Genomic DNA, 6,656 nt, shown 5'->3' with positions numbered 1-6,656 from the left:
GTGAGAGTGACACAGATCTCCTTTTTTCAAATAGGGAAAGCAAATCCTAATCATCAGGTAAATCCAGACCCATAAAGGAGAAGGGCCGGTGGGGGCCATTTGGGAAAGTCGGGCCGATCGGGTGTCTTCTTGTGTTATGAGCGAGTGAAATCAGAATACTACTAATAAGACTAAGGCGTCATTTGGGAGGATGTATTAGGGAAAATAATACTACATGTATTAGCTTTTATATTATTAATCTCTTGTTTGGTAGTATTTTTAATTTATTTATAACTAATAGATGTATTAGTTATACACTATATTCAATACTATTTTTATACATAACAAACCATCTGTTTGCAATAAATTTGGGCAGAAAAAAAATTGCAATCACAAACAACTATAAAGAAAAAAGGATTTCATTGATAAACACTGTAGGTTACAATTCTGTTTATCCATTGATTCTTTTCTTTGATTTATTCTACGTGATTCAAGGGCTTAGCGGCGCATTTCTCGAATGTAGGACTTAAGCAAGACATATTTGACATGTCTTGGATCTCTTAATGAATATTCCAAGAGTTTCATGAAATTTCGGAGATCTCATATTTGATCTCTTTGTGCATATTCCGAGAGTTTATGGAATTACTGAGATCTTCTTTGAATGATATATGTAGCCTTATTTATAGTCATGAATTAGGGTTTGGATGGGAGTAGTCACCAAGTAACCCTAATAGATTCCTAATATTTCAAGAGTTGTCTTGAATTTAGGATTTATCTTGATCTGTTAAAATTTCAGTGTCTAAAAATGCCCCCTACTTCAAGGTTTGTCGAGGTGTAGGCTTGCTGAAACTTGAAGACGAGACTTGAAGTACCCCACCATCACAACAGATAATCTTGAAACTTGAAGTTTTTGATTTGCAAAAGGAAGAGATGAAGGGCAGAACTGGTCCAACTGGGCGTGCCAATTTGTTTGCAATAAATTTTGGCAGAAAAAAAAATTATGATCACAAACAACTATAAAGAAAAAAAGATTTTATTGATAAATATTGTAGGTTACAACTCTGTTTATCCCTTGCTGCTTTCCTTCAATTTATTCTACGTGATTTGAGGGCCTTAGCGGCGTATTAAGCAAGACATAGTTGATATGTCTTTGAACTCTTAATGAATATTCCAAGAATTTCATGAAATTTCGGAGAACTCATATTTGATCTCTTTGTGTATATTTCAAGAGTTTATGGAATTGATGAGATCCTCTTTGAATGACATATGTAGCCTTATTTATAGGCATGAATTAGGGTTTGGGTGGGAGTAGTCATCAAGTAACCCTAATAGACTCCTAATATTTCAAGAGTTGTCTTTAATTTAGGATTTATCTTGATCTGTTAAAATTTTAGTGTCTACACCATCACATTAGCAATACCATAATTTTTAGTACATGGATAAGCATGAATAAAGATAGAACAGCCCTTTCAAAACTTTTTCCAAATCCTTATCAGGAGTATTTTCGTAAACAGACAATTTTTTTAAAAGTATGCAATGCATGTTATTTTTAATATACCAAATCAAACAAAAAATTTATTTAAGTATAACTAATCCCAACATTACTAATATATTATTTACCCTCAAAATCGGATAACAATTAAATTTGTAAGTGATTTTAAGGATACATGATTTAATTCGACATAAAGCAATTGATGAAGTTAATAACGAATAAAGAAAGACAGAAATAATTCAAATCACACGAGTGAAAAAGTTTCAGTCTCAGTGAAATAATCGACCTCGATCCTGGCCCACTACGATCAGCGATAATGATTAGGAATGATAGCTAATAGCAGAGTAAATAATAATGTATTGCCTTGAAGTGCGAGTTACAATGTATTTTACAAGAAACCAAACCCCCTTTATATAGTAGGGAAATCCTACATTAGGTACAACTCTATAAAAGGTAAAAAATCTCCTAATTAACTTATTGCCGATTTTTCTCGGTACGTGCCGAGATCTCCACCATAATATTCGGTTGGTCACGGATATCATAGTCTTCTGTTGGCCGTGTTCGACCACCTGACAATGTTCTTCAAAATTAATCAAGGCTAGGACCGATCCCAAATCACGACCCTGATATCCTCGAGGGCAAGCGTTATGGTCAGGACTCAAAATTGATGAGATCTGAACCTCGGTCTAGGCACCACTGTTATCATATCTCGAGCCTGGCTCATTATGTTGTAGACAGGTATATACTACGAGACCGATTTTATCCGTATATAGATAGTCCCCTCGTTTCTAAGAAAATGAGTTGGTGAGAAACGACATGAGATTCCCGATTCCTTCTTCGGGACGTCGTATCAGAAATGACAAAAATGCGAAACTTCTCATCAGTCACGTTATAATGGCATTAAATGCTTGTCAGCCGCTAGTCGGCTACCCCTGAATGCGAAACGTCGCTGAGTTCCTATAAATACCGCCTATTTTGTTCATTTTCACTTTATATCAAACCTTCTGCCTTCGCGTTTTCAAGATTTCTGCAGTCCTCTAGTATTTTTACCTCCTTCACTCAGGGTCTTTTGCAAAAAATTTCACCCATCTTCTTCCCAAGCCAACAAGTCATTCTTCAACTTTCTTTCTTTCTTCGTCTTTCGCAGTTTTTCCTCTACTTTTACTTTCCAAAGAAATGACAAAGACTTCCAAAACCGTTCCCTAGAAAAAAAATCCCTCAACTTCACGGCCAGCCACTAGGGCCGAGGCGACCACCCCGAACGTGACAATTGATGAACCGGTGGTTGAACCTCCTTTGAAAATGTTCGTTCTCGGGGAGTGCTCGGTAAATAATGATTTTAAGGTTGAAAAAACTTCTTTCGTACTGGGTCTATACGAAGACTTCTCGAGATACATCTATTCGATTACCGAAGAGATCCTCCCAATGGTCCGGATAGATTGTAATTGGGCCAATAAAACTGTAGTGGTCCCCGACCCCGAGGAGGCCATTATCACCCATGTCAAGGGATACTTGAGTGTTTACACTTATCCCTTCACATTGGGACCGATGGACCCGGTCATCATAGATTTCTTCAAGAGGTATGATGTTTGCCACGATCAGATCCATCCTTCAATGTGGAGGATCATGATCCTCCTACGGTTCTATGTGAGCAAAATCGATGGTTGCCGGTTCACCATAGATTACCTACTTTGTCTGTACAGTCCTCGACTATTCTGAGTGGGGATGATAAAGCTTGTGTGTCGGGCTAGTAAGGCCTCGTTATCTAGTATCAATGAGGACCGGGATCCAGGCTGGCAAGGCCATTTTGTCCGAGTGAGGACTTTGGACTTGATCCTCGCCAAATGCATGCCATTCTCCCAAAACTGGAATACAAGACGTAAGTGAAAATTTCCTTTGAATGTTGATTTTACGTTTAATTCTCTTTTTCTTATTGGCATTTGTGGTGGTGCAGTCGTTGCTTGGGTTCCAAATGTTGTTCCTCGACTCAAGGAGTCGGTTGAAGGTATCGTTTCTCATATGCCCTACTATGAGCATTCATGGTGCGAACTCTCGAAGGGCCATTGGGAGGCTTGTTACCATGGTAAGATCCCTTTCCCGATCAAGTCGTATTAGGCCTCTCCTTTTACTATCAAGTTCTTATTCCTTTACTTTCTTTATTAGGTTTGCCAAAGGATGTCGAGCTTAGGCCTTCGGTTGGTGACGAGGACTTGCCCGTTGTACAGACGTTGGCTCTCCCCCACCCGGTGGTATTGACATAACGGGATCGCCTTTGCACGGAATCGATGTTCGTTGAAACTCAAACGACGAAGGAGCGGTCGAATGAGTGGTTCCATGGAGTGGACGATCCTCTCCAAAGCTTTTTTGATGGGGTGGACTCCACTGCCACGGAGGATGTCACCAAACTGGGTGACTTAGATGTACCAAGGAAAAGTCCACCCTCGGGGGTAGGTGTGCCTAGTTCGAGCCCGAAATTAGATAACCGGTTCCCTACTCCGAGTACCAATCCCGGTCGGAAGCGGTTGATCGTTATCTCCATTTCGGAGGACGCCCGAGTTCTTTTTGCACCCGTTGGGTAGCTAGTTACCTCATGTGTCTGGTGACTGATAAGTGGGGATTTTAACTACTTATTAGCGCCTTCTAGCTTTTGTCTTAGTCCAAAACGTTTAATTGTGTTCCCGAAAACTGATTAAATATGCTTACTTGCAGGAGTATTAGAAAATAAGCCACTAAGATGAAATCCAATTCAAGAAGGAGTGATTTGAACTCAAGGACAAAACCAGACACAGAAGCTCAAAGTGCAAACTACAGAATATCATCTGCAGCCGCAGATTGTGAAGACAAGCCTATCAGAGTCAAGTGCAATGTGTGGCCGCAGAAGCTAAGCAAGAGCAGAAGTTGAGAAGGTTTACATTTCAAGTTCAAAGGAAGTGCGGACCGTATAATTATTGTGCGGCCACATAAGATCAGCTATGCGGCCGCAATTGCATTTGTGTGGTCCGCAAAAGAGCCTAGTGGGGCCGCACTTAGAAATGTGCGGACCACAGAAAATGAGAGATGCAGCCGCGGTTCAGAATTTCGCGGCCGCAAGATCCAAGTCCTGTTAAGCTGAAGCAAAATGCGGATCGCACATGGAATTGTGCGGTCGCATAACCTCCGAAAAGGCATTTTTTTCCGAAAATTCTAGCTTTTTATAAATAGAATAGTTTCACTTTTTAGGTCATGTTTTGAATATTAAAAAGTGATTTAGCCGTTTATCTTGCTTCTTTAAGAAATTTTAGCTTATTTTGGTGATTTAACATTGGATTTCTATATTTTAATCTTTCAATATAAGTTTTATTATCTCTTCTTCTTTATTTTCTGCTACACCTATTATGAGTAGCTAGATTTTTACTAGGGTTGTCACCCAATCCTAGTCTGTAAACCTTATGGGTGATTAATTTTATGCTTGTTTATGAATGAGTGTTTGTTATTTAGCTAGGTTCATGCTTAAATTGTGGAATTAATGGTTGCAAACATTAATTCATGCCTATTTGACTTAGTCTCTTCTTGAGAAAGAGAGACCTAGTCTAGGTTAACTTAGCTAACAAGGAATTGGGTCAATTGAGAGATTGCTTAACCCAATTAAAGGGTTCAACCTAGAGATAGTAACAACCTGACTTGAGTTCTTATCAATCGTTTTGGTAGATACCCATTTGGACTTGAAAAGGCCAAATTGGGCAAAACCTCTCTCTGACCGAGAGGTATTGAGTGGGCAACATAGTGTTGTGAGCCATAAGACACCCCAATCAATAAAACAACATAAAAGTCTTTATCTCATTAGGCAAACAACTAGGCCATGGTCACAGCTCTAAGCCTTTTTATATCTTTGAAAAAACATTCAAAAAAATCATCTCTAGTTTTATACCTTTAGATTTGCAATCATTAATTAATTTTAAAAGTAAAAAAGATACCCTGTTTGTGGAAGTGTAATCTAGAAACTTCACGTACTCACTCCGAATATATACTACTAACTCCCATCTTAGTTCCCTATAGATTCGATACTGACTTCTTGTTGGGTTTTATTATTTCAAACGACCGTGTCATACCTCGTTAGAGGCATGCATTTGGACGTGATCAGTGATTGAAGAAGACCAGGCATAGATGAATGAGGTAGATTCCCAATGTTTGTTTTACGAAGCACAGCAGGGGCTTAATCGGGTAAGGTGTTACCAAACCTTTTCATTTTCCAGCTTTGGTCACTTACTGATCTTAATATTTCTCCTTATATTTGCAGGCCTCGGTGCTTCACCGCGAGACCTTCCTCCGATACTGAGAGGAGCTGAGCCTCCTCGAGGCCGAAGCTAAAGAGCTTACTAAGAAGAGATACATTACAAACTTCTCAGTGAGCAACACGAGGAAGAGGCTAAGATTCTTCGGGCCGAGTTGGACGCGGCTCAAAAAGAACATCCTGACCTGGTGGAACAGGTAAAAGTCTTTGCGGTTAGTGACGATGAGCTAGACTTAGTGAGTAACAGTTAGAACCCGCAGGTCCAACAGAAGATCGATTGAATCGACTAGCTTCGGGCTGAGATGAATGTTATCAAGGTCGAGGCCGAGGAGTGGAAAGACAAAATGGACCGCTTGGCCTTAGAAAAGGAAACTGCCCGGCGCAATTGGCCTTGACCAAGGCTCAACTTTGAATAATTAGGGAGAAGGCTGAGGCACATTCCCGGAAAGCCGAGGAACTTCAATCTCAACTGGGTTCGGTTGTTGCCAATCGGGAGACTCTCGCCAATGAGCTTAAAGTGGCCAAGCTGGTACCTGAAATAACCAAGGCCGATGCCGACGAGATGGTTGCCTAGTATATAGTCGATGCCGAGGCGGCCCAGGACCGCTTGAAAGACATTGTTGAGTATGACAAGTGGCAGTCCCGAAGGGAGGCCCTCGATGAGGTTCATGCTCGGGGTTTTGATTTTTCGGACGAAATCCCAAATGCTAAGGGGCTCGAGATCGACGCTAAGAAGTTGGCCTATCCCGAGGATGAAGAAAAAGAAAACTCCGAAGGTCCCGACAGATCTGGGGATAGAGAAGACCTTGTTGGTCCCGGTAATGAGGCGGGCTCCGGTGAGGACCAGGCTACCTAAATGCCTCTCAAATGCTTTTGCTTTTCTTCTTTCTGTTTTATTTTCTTTTATATCGAGGC

The sequence above is a fragment of the Nicotiana tabacum genome, unplaced genomic scaffold (genome assembly GCF_000715075.1).
Source record: "Nicotiana tabacum cultivar K326 unplaced genomic scaffold, ASM71507v2 Un00046, whole genome shotgun sequence".
Taxonomy (NCBI): Eukaryota; Viridiplantae; Streptophyta; class Magnoliopsida; order Solanales; family Solanaceae; genus Nicotiana; species Nicotiana tabacum.
The sequence above is the reverse complement of the archived record's forward strand: the minus strand, read 5'-3'. Positions refer to the sequence as shown.